The sequence below is a fragment of the Sander lucioperca genome, chromosome 1 (assembly GCF_008315115.2).
Source record: "Sander lucioperca isolate FBNREF2018 chromosome 1, SLUC_FBN_1.2, whole genome shotgun sequence".
NCBI classification, from domain to species: domain Eukaryota; kingdom Metazoa; phylum Chordata; class Actinopteri; order Perciformes; family Percidae; genus Sander; species Sander lucioperca.
This window is the reverse complement of record NC_050173.1, coordinates 47,456,971-47,471,967: the sequence shown is the minus strand read 5'-3', so window position 1 is coordinate 47,471,967 and position 14,997 is coordinate 47,456,971. Positions and strand designations below refer to the sequence as shown.

Genomic DNA, 14,997 nt, shown 5'->3' with positions numbered 1-14,997 from the left:
TCGCGGAAAGATGGAGAGACAGACGGAGAGGAATGAAGAGATGAAAGAAGATCACAGTTTGCCTTTCTGTTTTCAAGTGATTCACCGCAGAGCGAAGCTTTGTGTCGCAGAACACTCTTTGGTTGTATTACTCTTGACTGAAAGAGATGATGTGTTTGTGTCCTTGAGCAACACAAAGATTCCCACCGGCACACCGCTCCTGACCTCTGAGCTCCCTGTCGGAGAAACACTGAAGCACTTCCCTCTAGGGACGCAGCTGTGGACCCAGCAGCAGCAGTGGCAGTCGTAGTTGGAATAAAAATGATAAATACCATGGGTGTATTAATAGAGCTATACAGTTGTTAAGCAAGTGCAGAAAACCAGAAGAGAAACCACTCTGCAGACCAGAGTTTCTGCAGGTTTCACCAAGTCAAAATCAAGACTTTTTAGCCCTCGTGTTGTCTTCCCGTCGACCACACAACTTCATCATTTTTTCGGGGTCAAAATTTTAAACGAAAACTTTTTTTTCAACCTTTTGGTGTTCTTTTGACACTTGTCACTTTTCCTGACGTTTTTCTCGATTTCTTTTTAGGGATTCTTTTTTTTATGTTTTGGTTGATTTTTTCCAGGTTTTTTGTCGATTTTTTTCCAGGTTTTTTTGGTCAACTTTTTCCATTTTGTTGATTTTTTTTCAGTGATTTAAAAAAAAAAAAAATGTTGTCGGTTTTTTTTGTCATTTTTTTGTCAACTTTTTCCGACGTTTTTGTCGATTTCTTTTTTGTGATTTTTTTTTTTCTTTGTTTTTTTGTTGTTGTTGTCAATCCCCGCCCCCTCCCCCCGCATTTTTGAAGCTTTTTCCAACATCTTTGCCACTCTTTCTCGACTTTCTTTTGTCATTTTGTTTTTCAAATGCTATAAAATTAAATAAAATACCCAAATTCAATAAAGGTAGTGAACTGATCATTTATTTTACCTGTGAAGAGTAATGGTTTTATGGAACACTCCACATTAGTTTGTTTGACAATTTAGTTGAAAGAAACCCAAATTTCTGATGTAGAAACTTTAAAAAATGGATCAAATTTGACCCGAGGACGACAGGAGGGTTAAGACCATTATGAATGAAATTTAAGACCTTTATCTCAACATCAACTGAGCCCTAAATTCAGGTTTTTTTTCAAGCCAAGTATTGCTAAAGTTGCACTTCTCCATAGCGGAATAATAAAATCTGTTTCATATCTGTGGTACAATCCCAAAGAGAAAAACACGAAGGGTCCTATTTTAAGGATCTAAGTGCACGGCGTGAAGCGCCTGGTGCAGGTGCGTTTAGGGCGTGTACGAATCCACTTTTACTAGTTTGACGGTGGAAAAAAGGGTCCGTGCGCCGGGCGCATGGTTCTAAAGGGTTGTACTTAGTGTCTTCATTAATCAGAGGGGTGTTTTGGGCGTAACATGCAATCAACCAATCAGAGATCATCTCCCATTCCCTTTAAAAGCCAGGTGTGTTTGGACCTTGGAGCATTGCTGTTATGATGGAGGATTTGCACCGTAATATTTTTATTTGTAATCTTCTGCATGTGTGTGTGCTGCTTTGCGTCCCTGTGTGTGTAACAAGCATAGTGTGTGCGCTGTGCACGAGCCTAGGAGCATTTTACTAATGCTCTGTTAAAATAACAATGAAATGCTGCGTTATTGACTTTAGACCAGGTTTTTGTTGGTCAATGGTGTGAACACTTCCCGCTGCCTCAAGATAGCAATACACCCAGAATGCACCTGAACACACCTCCCTGTAAGACCAGCACGCCCAGAATGCACCTGAACACACCTCCCTGTAAGACCAGCACGCCCAGAATGCACCTGAACACACCACCCTGTAAGACCAGCATGCCCAGAATGCACCTGAACACACCACCCTGTAAGACCAGCACGCCCAGAATGCACCTGAACACACCTCCCTGTAAGACCAGCACGCCCAGAATGCACCTGAACACACCTCCCTGTAAGACCAGCACGCCCAGAATGCACCTGAACACACCTCCCTGTAAGACCAGCACGCCCAGAATGCACCTGAACACACCACCCTGTAAGACCAGCATGCCCAGAATGCACCTGAACACACCACCCTGTAAGACCAGCACGCCCAGAATGCACCTGAACACACCAGGTTTGGTTGCCAGCTCTGGGGTACATTGTGCAACATTTTTTTACAAGTTATGCATTGCGGGTTGAATTTTAATTCACAGGGATTTCTTATAAATACTTTTACTTGATTATTTGAAGCTTTTACCACGTTTAACATGAACATCCAACATTGTAACTTTATAGATATGACAGGAAATATAGGACTTGTCAAAATATGAATCCGTATTGACAAAAGAAACCAGATAAGTATGGCAGACGCTGCACTTTAATCAGCTGAATTAATTGCTTTTTTTGCTGTTTGTGTTGATATTAGATTTGGTTTAGACGTTAATGCCAACATTTCACAGCCATTTTGCAACGTGTTTGACAACAGTTATGTGGTTCCCGAGTGTTTACTGAAATAATCCAACAGTGTAACAATTTACGATAAAACAGATGAGAGTTCAGACTGTCTTTTTTACATTTACTTCAAAAAAGAACAAACAGAAGCCTGGTGGGAAATGAGATCATGTTTGTCAGCAGTATCTCAATATTTAAAGAAGAGCAAAGAGTTTGATGTACGTATTTTTTTCCCTCTCAGCTTATTGTAATCGCATACCGTACAGAAGAACATGAACGCAGCATTACCCTCAAATGTAACCTTCCTGTTGTGGCGAGCACTTCTGCTTTTAATCTGCAGCCCGGTGTGCGGCCTTACCCACACGGTCACAGAGCACAGGGGAAATTATTATATTGCACTGCTAATGTATTGTCTGGGCTTTTTCAAGTTTGAGAAGCTTTTTATACTTTACAAGTGGAACACAGTGTACACACACACACACACACACACACACACACACACACACACACACACACACACGCTCAGACACACACATGCACACACGTACAGGCACGCACACACACACACACACACACACACACACACACACATACAGACTGAACACTGTCACATATTATTACTAATTTATCGTAGTTCGAGCTGCTACTTTTAAAACTTTGAAAAGCTTCTGTTTTTAAAGGTTTTGCTTTTTGTGAGCAGCAGCAGCCTCAAGCTATATTTTTATAAAACAAGCTGCGACCTCAACCTGCAATATTTACCCAGAATGCATCGAGTTTCCCACAATAACAGAAGTAATCTCAATCCAAATGTCAGAGGTGGGAGGAGGACGGGAGAGGAAACGATTGTAGGAGCCCGAGGCGAGACGCGTGTCACTTTTAATGAAATGAAATGATGCTTTCTCATTATGTTGCCATCCGAAAAGGTAATAGGAGCCTCGTTCGGCATGTAACACCACTTCAAACTAACTCTGAGGCTGTTTGACCCCCGAGCAGCAGAAACACATCAGCACTGAGTGTGATTTTAAAGCTGCAGACACCTGAAGAAAGAAAACAGTGTAACAATTGGCGAACCAGCCAGCCAGCCAATGTTAGTTGGCTAACGTTTGCTTGCTAACTCTGCCTTAACGTTACCCAGAGAGGAGGGTTCACTGAAGAAAGAAAATAGAAATAAAATAGAAAGAAATAAAAAAAAAACTTGGAGCAGGAAGGTCTTTTTGGAAATGATGTCTAAATTCAGCCTTAATCTGTTAACCCTCCTGATGTCCTCGGGTCAAATTTGACCCATTTTCAAAAGGTTTCTATATCAGAAATTTTGGGTTTCTTTCAACCGAACTGTCCAAATAAATAACGTGTATCGTTCCATACGACGCTCTTCACAAGTAAAATAAATGATCAGTTCACTACTTTCATTGAGTTTGGGTGTTTTATTCAATTTTATAGCATGTGAAGAAATAAAAATTGATAAAAGAACATTGAAAAAAAATGATAAAATGTTTGGAAAAAGCTTCAAAAACGTGATGCAAAAAATATGAAAAAACGTCAAAAAAAGCGCAGAAACAAAAACGGCAAAAGTGACAAAAGTGTGGAAAAAAAGAAGTTTTGATTTCAAATCTTGACCCAGAAAAACTAAAAGCTCACCTGGTAGAGCGCGCGCCCATGAGGTGCTTACACACCAACCAGACGGCCGACCATCGGCAGTAAAGTCAGTCGGACTGATCAGTCGGGTCCCCGAGGTCCAAAAAAATGCCTCAAAACACACTGAGGAGACGCCGACTTGAACGTACGCTCTGCGCGTGTGCGAAACATTTCCCAGAAAATGAAAACCGGCAGCTGATTGGACGAACGCGCCACGTGGGTCTGGTTTCTCCAGAAATTCACAGCCAGACTGTCATGGCGGCTCGTTCAGAATACGATCTCATATTGTACTAAAATAGTTCACCGAAATGTGTTTCTGAAAACATTTTAAGCGAGAAATAGGCCGTGCAGTTGCTGAATCTGTCTTCATTTCAGATCAACAAAGGTCAGTTTAAAAGATTTTCATCAGATTTTGAGCGGCTCATCCTGCTCGCCATTTACGGGTGAGTCCCGATTGTCCTGTCTCTGACTAAACATGTCAGGTCGGCCAAAATGAAGGCCGACGGCTCCTCCAACGGACGACGGCACGGAGCACACCGAACAGACTCGAGTCACCGACCTCGCCAGACGGTCCGACGGCCGATGATCGGCTCTGTGTGTCAGCGCCCATATATAGAGGTTTACTCCTCGACGCAGCGACCGCAGGTTCGACTCCGACCTGCGGCCCTTTGCTGCTTGTCGTTACCCCCCTCTCTCTCTCTCCCCTTTCATGTCTTCATCTGTCCTATAAATAAAGGCCTAAAATGCCCCCAAAAAAATAGTTTGTTCAAACTCAACCTCCTGCTGTGATACTTGAGTCTGTAGACACAAGATAAATATTTGGCAGAACAAACATTCTGCTCTTTCTTTTCTTTTTTCTAGATACAAACAAAACATAAATGATTTGAGAAGAACCGGAGCTGAATCTCATTATGTCTATTCGACTCGTGGCGAGTTTTTGTTATTTTTAGCTGTGTTGCTGTATACAGAATAAGGCAGCCAGGGTATGAAAACATGATTTTACAGGTAAAAAATGAGAACATGGAGTTATTAGATGTGTTTAATGTGCAACGGCTGCTTTCCAGGGGAGCCGGACTGGAACTGGGCGGAGGCAACAAGTAATATTTATTATAGAAAACACAAGACTTTCACCCAGGAAACAGGTGTTCATGTCCTGAAGAAGTTAAGGAGAAAACACAAGACTTTCACCCAGGGAACAGGTGATCGTGTCCTGAAGAAGTTAAGGAGAAAACACAAGACTTTCACCCAGGAAACAGGTGATCATGTCCTGAAGAAGTTAAGGAGAAAACACAAGACTTTCACCCAGGAAACAGGTGTTCATGTCCTGAAGAAGTTAAGGAGAAAACACAAGACTTTCACCCAGGAAACAGGTGTTCATGTCCTGAAGAAGTTAAGGAGAAAACACAAGACTTTCACCAGGAAACAGGTGTTCATGTCCTGAAGAAGTTAAGGAGAAAACAAGACTTTCACCCAGGAAACAGGTGATCATGTCCTGAAGAAGTTAAGGAGAAAACACAAGACTTTCACCCAGGAAACAGGTGTTCATGTCCTGAAGAAGTTAAGGAGAAAACACAAGACTTTCACCAGGAAACAGGTGTTCATGTCCTGAAGAAGTTAAGGAGAAAACACAAGACTTTGTTTGTGTTATTTACAACAAATAAAAACGTACGACCCCTGTACATTCTTATCCACGTTGTGAATTGAATTCAAAGAAAATATATAGAAGTTGTCATGAACACTTCTGCTCCTCTGACAGAGGATGCAGCGTATGACAGCTGATGCAGTGGTGCTGCTCGACATACTTAATCGACGTCGCTTTTAATGACGGCTCAGAGGCAGATGTCTCGTGTTTGTTAAATGGCTGTTGCCTCGACTCGAAACTCGTGTGGGCGGGACTAAGACGCGAGGAGGGGAATCGAGGAGAGGAATCGAGGAGATGCACAAACTGGGAAATGGGAAAGGCCCTAGTATTGCCACCATTTGTTATAAATCAACCTGTCAATTATTGAGATATGATACCACAGTCAGCTGATCTCATTCAGTTGTACGGCAGGGATACAGTAGTGTACAGGATCTCCATGGTTACCACACATTGATCGCTTCGAAAAGGAAAAGGACTATTCATGAAAGCAACAAAATATTCACTTTGGGGTTAATTCTGAAGTTGGAGATGTTACGTAAGTCACACACACACACACACACACACACACACACACACACACACACATAGACACACACACACACACACCCACCCACACACACACACACACACACACAGACACACACACATGCATACACACACACACACACACACATGCATACATACACACACACAAACACACAAACACATACATACATACACACACACACACACACACATGCATACACACACACACACATGCATACACACACACACACACACATACATATACGTACATACATACACACACACACACACACACACACACACACACACACACACACACATACATATACACACACACACACGAGCCAGGTGGTCTCCTCTATATGTCATGATGTTACATAAAAAAGGAAAAACTAATGATATTCAGTGTTTATCTCTTTTTAATTCAGGACATTTGGTGAAAATGAATAATATTTGGTGGAAAAATGTCACCATTGTTCTTCACAAACACCCAGTTTTAATGCCAGAAACAAAACACACACACACATACACACACACACGTAATCCCTGGACTCAGCTCTGAGCTCTCGGTCTAATCGTGGACGAAGCCTCGCTGTGTGTCCACAAGTCCATGGCTGGTTGAATCCTATTGGCTTAGGCAGCCAGAGCAAATAGCCGTTTAACACACTGTGTGTGTGTGTGTGTGTGTGTGTGTGTGTGTGTGTGTGTGTGTGCCATTGCAATGTGACCAAACAATTGTCTCCTTTTATTTGCCGGGAGGATGTGTTGACGTTAAAAGGCCGGTCGCCAGCTGCCATGCTGCTTTCTGTTTGACTCTCTCTTTATACAACGACCCCGTTGCCGCCGCCAACGACTCTCTGCCTCTTCAGAGTCGGAAGGTGGCTTTTTTTTTAATTCATGGTGAATAAACCTAGTTTATATATGACATTATTCCCAACCCGTTCTCATTCTGAACTCGTAAAATAAGGACGTTTGGACAGTGGCTGTCAGCGTCTGATGTGACGAAAAAGGCGTCTTTCAGCGTGTTTGTGTAACGCCCCGGGGAGAGCAGCAGTTAGAGAGGATTTAGAGAGTAGTATGTAAGGAGGTTGGTTGGGGGGGTGGATGGGTCAAACACAGGACTTTCACCCAGGAGAGATATTGATATAGTCCACCCACGGCCCTTTCCTTAACATAACTGCATCAAAAGGGACGGCAATAGTCCCGACCACGCGCGTTTACTTATAGCGCTAAAGGAGACTTTTAGCGTCAATAACAACGACAAAGGCACCTGACCAAACGTCCATATTTTACGAGATGAGTGTGAGAACGTGTTGTTATTCCCAATATGTCAGTAAAAAAAAAAAAGCAGAAATTATTAATTATTTTTGACTAATAGTTAAGATGCTGAGTGAATCACAGACTGGTTTAGGTTTCAGGATACTGTTTTGAAACCATTTAAACATTTTTTTTTCAAATGTTATAACATTGATTAAAACACCCAAAATTTCAAATTCAATGGAAGTAATCATTTTATTTCTATGGTTAATACTGGACTAAATTCAAAGATTTCTGTTCCCATCAGTCACTTAAAACACATAAAACATTTCAAAATAGGGTCCAGGTTGAAAAATACCAAAAAGGTTCCCTTTAAAAAGCCAAAGCCCCTTAAAAAACAGGTAGACATTTTCAGCAGAGAAACCAAGGGGGTGAGTTTCTCCTCACAACGCGTAGCTCCTATGGCGCCATTTGGATGCTAACAAGCACTCACCTCCCGTTAGCATCCCATTGACTGCCATTCATTCTGACGTCACTTTGACAGAGAATAACTTTACATCTGAAGAGTTTAAAGACTCTATTTGTCCGTTGTTTATTTCTAAAGAAACACGACAATGTATAAAAGGCTCCATTACCTTGTACCTCACGTTATGGCTCCGTAGCAGACGTTTTTATAAAAATAGGCTAACGATTGTGTCATAACCACGAGACTTACTGTCTCATAGTAGAGGAATTACCGTATAGTACAGGAGAAGCTGGCAGGCAATCGGGGAGACGTGGAGGTATACAGTCAAGGGAGAAGCCCATAGAGAGTCCGTGAAAGCATCGGAACAAAATATTTCAGTAATGTTTTGATGTATTGGAAATACTTGGGTATGTGGCAAGTGAATTCATATGAAGTAACATTTATCCACGAACAAACAGATTTCTCTTGGCACAGCTACTAAATGTCAGCTGTTTAAGTTTAATTACTAATGTTAACTATCATTTTAGTGATCAATAATTAGCCTGTGTCTATGTTATCTCCTTACATATACCTACGCTCTCCGTCTCTGCTAGATTGGGAATGATTGAGATTTCTCTTGGCACAGCTACCAGAAGACTTCCAACTTTCAGACAGGTTGCTCACGTCACATCTACGTCTTCAAGCTCAGTTGGAGGCTGCTCAGTAACGCTCAGCCATCACCGGGAAAGATCTTCTAATATCCTTCACTGGTCTCCGTCCAGAGACACGGGATCTGTTGGTCCATTATATATACTGTCTATGAGAGAAACACACAGATGGATGACCAATTGTGAAATTAGTTCCCATAATGCACTGTGACAGCTTCTAATCGCTGGCCGAGCTGAAAAAAGACTTTTCTCTTCTGCCTGCTTGATGTAATAATGTGAGGTTCAAACCTCCGCCGGAACGGAGAGGAAGAAGAAAGGAGGAGGTGTTCCAATGTTAAATAACACGGTCCTCAAAACCCCCAACGCCGTCTGTAAGGTGGTAGAACACTCCGTACAGCACTCAGCGCCTGTTGGTGTCACGGCGAAGGGCTGGCGTTAACACATCGAGCCGGCGCGGACCGGGCGGAGGCTGACTGCACCGCAAATACCAGCTGCCAATCGTCCGGCTCGTGACCTTTTCTGTTGATTCTTCTACCTCTGAGGAGAGAGAGAGAGAGAGACTCGCGAAAATAGCACTCCTCACTTCTCCTCTCAGAGTCGAGTTCAGGGAAGTTCAAACGTGCGGGAAGGTCTGCGAAGACGCGCAGCTTCAAGTCTGATCCATCGATCGGCATCTGCAACACTGATGACAAACGTTTACTGAAGTAAAGTTTAAAGTATTGACCACAAATGTTAACGTACACATTGAGATAAAATCATTCGAGCTGTTTAATCAATCATTTTAATGAAAACTAAATACATTTGTGGGGGTATGTAAAGTGTAGAATTTAGGAAGGAAGGAAGGAAGGATGGAAGGAAGGATGGATGAAAGGAAGGATGGAAGGAAGGATGGAAAGAAGGATTGAAGGAAGGAAGGAAGGAAGGAAGGAAGGAAGGATGGAAGGAAGGAAGGATGGAAGCAAGGAAGGAAGAATGGAAGGATGAAAGGATGAAAGGAAGGAAGGATGGAAGCAAGGAAGGAAGGAAGGAAGGAAGGAAGGAAGGAAGGATGGAAGGAAGGATGGATGGAAGCAAGGAAGGAAGGAAGGAAGGATGGAAGCAAGGAAGGAAGAATGGAAGGATGAAAGGATGAAAGGAAGGAAGGAAGGATGGATAGATGGCTTCGTTCCATCCTTCCTTCCTTCCATCCTTCCTTCCTCCCTTCCTTCCTTACTTCCTTCCTTCCATCCTTCCTTCCTTCCATCCATCCATCCTTCCTTCCTTCCTTCTTTCCTTCCATCCTTCCTTCCTTCCTTTCATCCTTCCTTCCTTCCTTCCATCTATCCATGCTTCCTTCCTTCCTTCCTTCCTTCTTTCCTTCCATCCTTCCTTCCTTCCTTCCTTTCATCCTTCCATCCTTCCTTCCTTCCTTCCTTTCATCCTTTCATCCTTTCATCCTTCCATCCTACCTTCCTTCCGTCCTTCCTTCCTTCCATCCTTTCATCCATCCTTCCTTCCATCCTTTCTTCCTTCCATCCTTCCTTCCTTCCTTTCATCCTTCCATCCTTCCTTCCTTTCATCCTTTCGTCCTTCCATCCTTCCTTCCATCCTTCCATCCTTCCTTCCTTCCTTCCTTCCTTGCTTCCATCCTTCCTTCCTTCCTTCCTTCCTTTCATCCTTTCATCCTTCCTTGCTTCCATCCTTCATTCCTTCCATCCTTCCTTCCTTCCTTCAATCCTTCCTTCCATCCTTCCTTTCATCCATCCTTCCTTCCATCCTTCCTTCCTTCCTTCCTTGCTTCCATCCTTCCTTCCTTTCATCCTTTCATCCTTCCTTCCTTCAATCCTTCTTTCCTTCCTTCCTTTCATCCTTCCTTCCTTCCTTCCATCTATCCATGCTTCCTTCCTTCCTTCCTTCCTTCTTTCCTTCCATCCTTCCTTCCTTCCTTCCTTTCATCCTTCCATCCTTCCTTCCTTCCTTCCTTTCATCCTTTCATCCTTTCATCCTTCCATCCTACCTTCCTTCCGTCCTTCCTTCCTTCCATCCTTTCATCCATCCTTCCTTCCATCCTTTCTTCCTTCCATCCTTCCTTCCTTCCTTTCATCCTTCCATCCTTCCTTCCTTTCATCCTTTCGTCCTTCCATCCTTCCTTCCATCCTTCCATCCTTCCTTCCTTCCTTCCTTCCTTGCTTCCATCCTTCCTTCCTTCCTTCCTTCCTTTCATCCTTTCATCCTTCCTTGCTTCCATCCTTCATTCCTTCCATCCTTCCTTCAATCCTTCCTTCCATCCTTCCTTTCATCCATCCTTCCTTCCATCCTTCCTTCCTTCCTTCCTTGCTTCCATCCTTCCTTCCTTTCATCCTTTCATCCTTCCATTCTTCCTTCCTTGCTTCCATCCTTCCTTCCTTCCATCCTTCCTTCCTTCCTTCCTTCAATCCTTCTTTCCATCCTTCCTTCCATCCTTCCTTTCATCCACCCTTCCTTCCATCCTTCCTAAATTCTACACTTTACATACCCCCACAAATGTATTTAGTTTTCATTAAATACATTAAGGAAAGAAGGAAGGAAGGAAGGATGGATGGATGGAAGGAAGGAAGGAAGGATGGAAGGAAGGAAGTAAGGAAGGAAGGGAGGAAGGAAGGATGGAAGGAAGGAAGGATGGAACGAAGGATGGATGGATGGAAGGAAGGAAGGAAGGAAGGATGGAAGGAAGGAAGGAAGGAAGGAAGGAAGGATGAAAGGATGAAAGGAAGGAAGGAAGGATGGAAGGAAAGAAGGAAAGAAGGAAGGAAGGAAGGAAGGAAGCAAGGGAGGATGGAAGGAAGGAGCTGTTTAATCCATCATTTTAATGAAAACTAAATACACTGCAAAGGTATGTAAAGTGTAACATTTAAAAAGGTCCCATATCATTCTCAGTTTTAGGCTCATACTTATGTACTTTGGGTTTCTACTAGGACAGGTTTACCTTCATCACTCACGGTGTCTGTGACGTGCACGAAATATCATCGAGGACCACACACACGGTCATGGACTGTTGTCCCTCCTCCCTGTCCTGGAGACGTAATAGGAGCCTTAGACAAAGATGATGAACACAGGGTGAAAAGAGGAGCTGCAGCAATGTGCAGTACAACAAAAATATGATGTTTTTTGAAGATTAAACCACGTAAACCTATTCTGATACAATCTCAAATTACAATTATGAACCTGAAAATGAGCAGAATATGAGCACTTTAAAATGCATTTCAATGTACTGGTTGTCCTTACTTGTGCAATGACAATAAAGTGAATTTTAAAGTGAAAGTAATGAATCTAATCTAAACTTTTAAACCTAAATGGAACGCACTAACATCCCCTGCACCCCCCCTCTGAAATCTATGCTTATGCTTCCTCCCTCAGTTGCTCCTCCTCGATCACTCTTCCTCCTGTTGTGGAAAACCCAACTGTGGCTAACGAAGTAAGCTTCTCACCGGAGTCAACGGGCTTCCTGAGCGCCGCTGAGCGCCATCCATCCAGAGCCCGGACGTCAGCGGGACAAACCAGAAGGAGAGCGATGCTTCAGCTGCTGCGTGACAGGCATGACCGATGACGGACGAGTGGACGCTCCGAGGAGCCAGATTCTCATTCGTACCGCTCACAAACACAAACACACACAGTATTTTTTCCTTCTTCTCCGACAATGAATGGATGTCATTTGTTAGAAAAGCATTAGAAAAGTTGGTGAGAAGAGAAAGTTGCCCAAGTGCGAAGTGTGTGAAGCACTGTAGGGATTTCTTTTCTACCTTTTAATACCTTTTTTATTATTATTTTTTTTTTAAGCTGTCAATCAAAGCAGCGCTGGAGGTAAGCCGGTGTTTTTTTTCATCCGACACAACAGCACCTCTCCGTACATCTAAGAGCATTTCGTGGGAATAAGAAAAACAGAACTGGGTGCTGTCGCCTTTTTGGCCCCCGTGAAGAAACAAAATGCAAAATCAACATTTCGCAGGACACTCGAAACGGGATTGGAGTTCTCTGTGAAGCCGCAGCGTGCATGGCTCCCCTCCAGGTGTTTACATCCTGGATCACAGGCTGCACACGGAGAGAAGAAATCGCATCGAGCTGTTTTCTAACCTGCAGACTTGCTGCTTTTACATATCAACAGTTTGTGTATGAGTCACTGATGGAAACCACTCGCTCTGTTTTCTGTTCTGATGTTTTGCTGCTGTCTATAATGCCGGCAAACTAAGTCCAGCAGCTGAGAAAGCTCAGTAATTTGAAATACTAATTGCACTATTTGCACGGGATTAGTATCATCTGGGGACCTTGCGTGATTTAGAAATTACCCCCCTACACATCTGAGTTTCGTGTGGCGCATTTACTGACATATCTGTACCACGAGAGTTGGGTACCGGCAGGCGCACGGAGGACGGCCAGTGCGAGGCCACGGCACTGCACCTGGGTCGGGGTTCTGTATCTTTTTGTGCCAGGCCCGGTAGAGGTTAGCAGAGGCTCATACCCTATCATTCCCGCCGCGGCAGCACCCACACAGCATCACCGTCTGCCCTCGGACAAAGGGGGTAAGCCCTATGTTCCCACAGCCCTATGTTCCCACAGCCCAGTGTTCCCACAGCCCTATGTTCCCACAGCCCAGTGTTCCCACAGCCCTATGTTCCCACAGCCCTATGTTCCCACAGCCCTATGTTCCCTCAGCCCAGTGTTCCCACAGCCCTATGGTCCCACAGCCGTATGTTCCCACAGCCCTATGTTCCCACAGCCCTATGGTCCCACAGCCCTATGTTCCCTCAGCCCAGTGTTCCCACAGCCGTATGTTCCCACAATCCAATGTTCCCACAGCCCTATGGTCCCACAGCCGTATGGTCCCACAGCCGTATGTTCCCACAGCCGTATGTTCCCACAGCCGTATGTTCCCTCAGCCCTATGTTCCCACAGCCGTATGTTCCCACAGCCCTATGGTCCCACAGTCCAATGTTCCCACAGCCCTATGTTCCCACAGCCGTATGTTCCCACAGCCGTATGTTCCCTCAGCCCTATGTTCCCACAGCCGTATGTTCCCACAGCCCTATGTTCCCTCAGCCCTATGGTCCCACAGTCCAATGTTCCCACAGCCCTATGGTCCCACAGCCGTATGTTCCCACAGCCCTATGTTCCCTCAGCCCTATGGTCCCTCAGCCCAATATTCCCACAGCCCTATGGTCCCACAGCCATATGTTCCCACAGCCGTATGTTCCCACAGCCCTATGTTCCCTCTGCCCTATGGTCCCTCAGCCCAATATTCCCACAGCCCTATGGTCCCACAGCCATATGTTCCCACAGCCGTATGTTCCCACAGCCCTATGTTCCCACAGTTCAATGTTCCCACAGCCCTATGGTCCCACAGCCGTATGTTCCCACAGCCCTATGTTCCCTCAGCCCTATGGTCCCACAGTCCAATGATCCCACAGCCCTATGTTCCCACAGCCCAATGTTCCCACAGCCCTATGTTCCCACAGCCCTATGTTCCCACATTTCTAGGAATTTTCTTTTCACTGAAAATTAGATAGATAGACATTTATTGATCCTTTCGGAAATTCATCTTGCACCATACAGCTCATCAAATAGACAGACAACAGACCATAAACAACAGACAACAACAAGACCACTAAACCCTCCCTCCCCCCCGCACAACAACAATACACATCATAAGATATTTAGATAATTAGGCCCTATGTTCCCACATTTCTAAGATTTTGTTACGGTTTCGTACTTTTCTGTTGTCTGTATTGTTTGTGTATGTTTTTCCTGTGTTCTCTGTCCTCCCTTGTGTTTAGTGTTGTGTCAAGTTTCTGTGTTTAGTTGATGTCATGTTTTCTGTCTGCTTTTTCTGTTTCCTGTTTTATTTTGATAGTCTGTTTTCTGCCTTGTCTTGTCCTGCTTTACTTTGTGTTTTCCCGCCTGTGTGATTGTCTGATGTGCTCCACCTGTTCCCCAGCCCTGGTGTCACCTGTCCTGCGTCTTCTCGTTACCCAGTTTATTTAGCCCCTGTTTTTCTTTTGTCTCTTGTCAGATCATTTTGTGTCCTGGTGCCGTCAGTTTGTGTGAGTTTGTGTGTTCTCCGTGTCTGTTCTGGTCTGTTTCTTCCCCTCCTGTATTTCCCTGGTTTTTGACTCCCTTGGTTTGTTTTTGGATGCCTTTTCTTGTTTTGGGAATCGTTTTTTGCCTGCCTCTTCATCCGGGACTCCCTTTGTTCATTTTTGTGTTTGGACTAATAAATCAGACCTAACAAACCTTCTCCTGCCTTCCTGCCTGCCTCTCACTCTGCATTTGGGTCCACTATTCCTCACTCTACATAACAGATTTTTCTTCAAATTAGGCCCTTAGGGTTAAGGTTACATTCCATCTGTAGTCCATTG

The 14,997-nt window shown here is 44.1% G+C and overlaps 1 long non-coding RNA gene across 1 annotated transcript; it reads left to right on the top strand.

Annotated features, from left to right (window-relative positions):
- The first annotated feature begins 5,829 nt into the window (after nt 1-5,829).
- LOC116062517 lies at nt 5,830-14,283 on the top strand. The gene is made up of 3 exons (XR_004108023.1): nt 5,830-5,858; nt 9,340-9,345; nt 14,145-14,283. It is a non-coding gene; the product is annotated as an uncharacterized LOC116062517 (long non-coding RNA).
- The last annotated feature ends 714 nt before the right edge of the window (nt 14,284-14,997 follow it).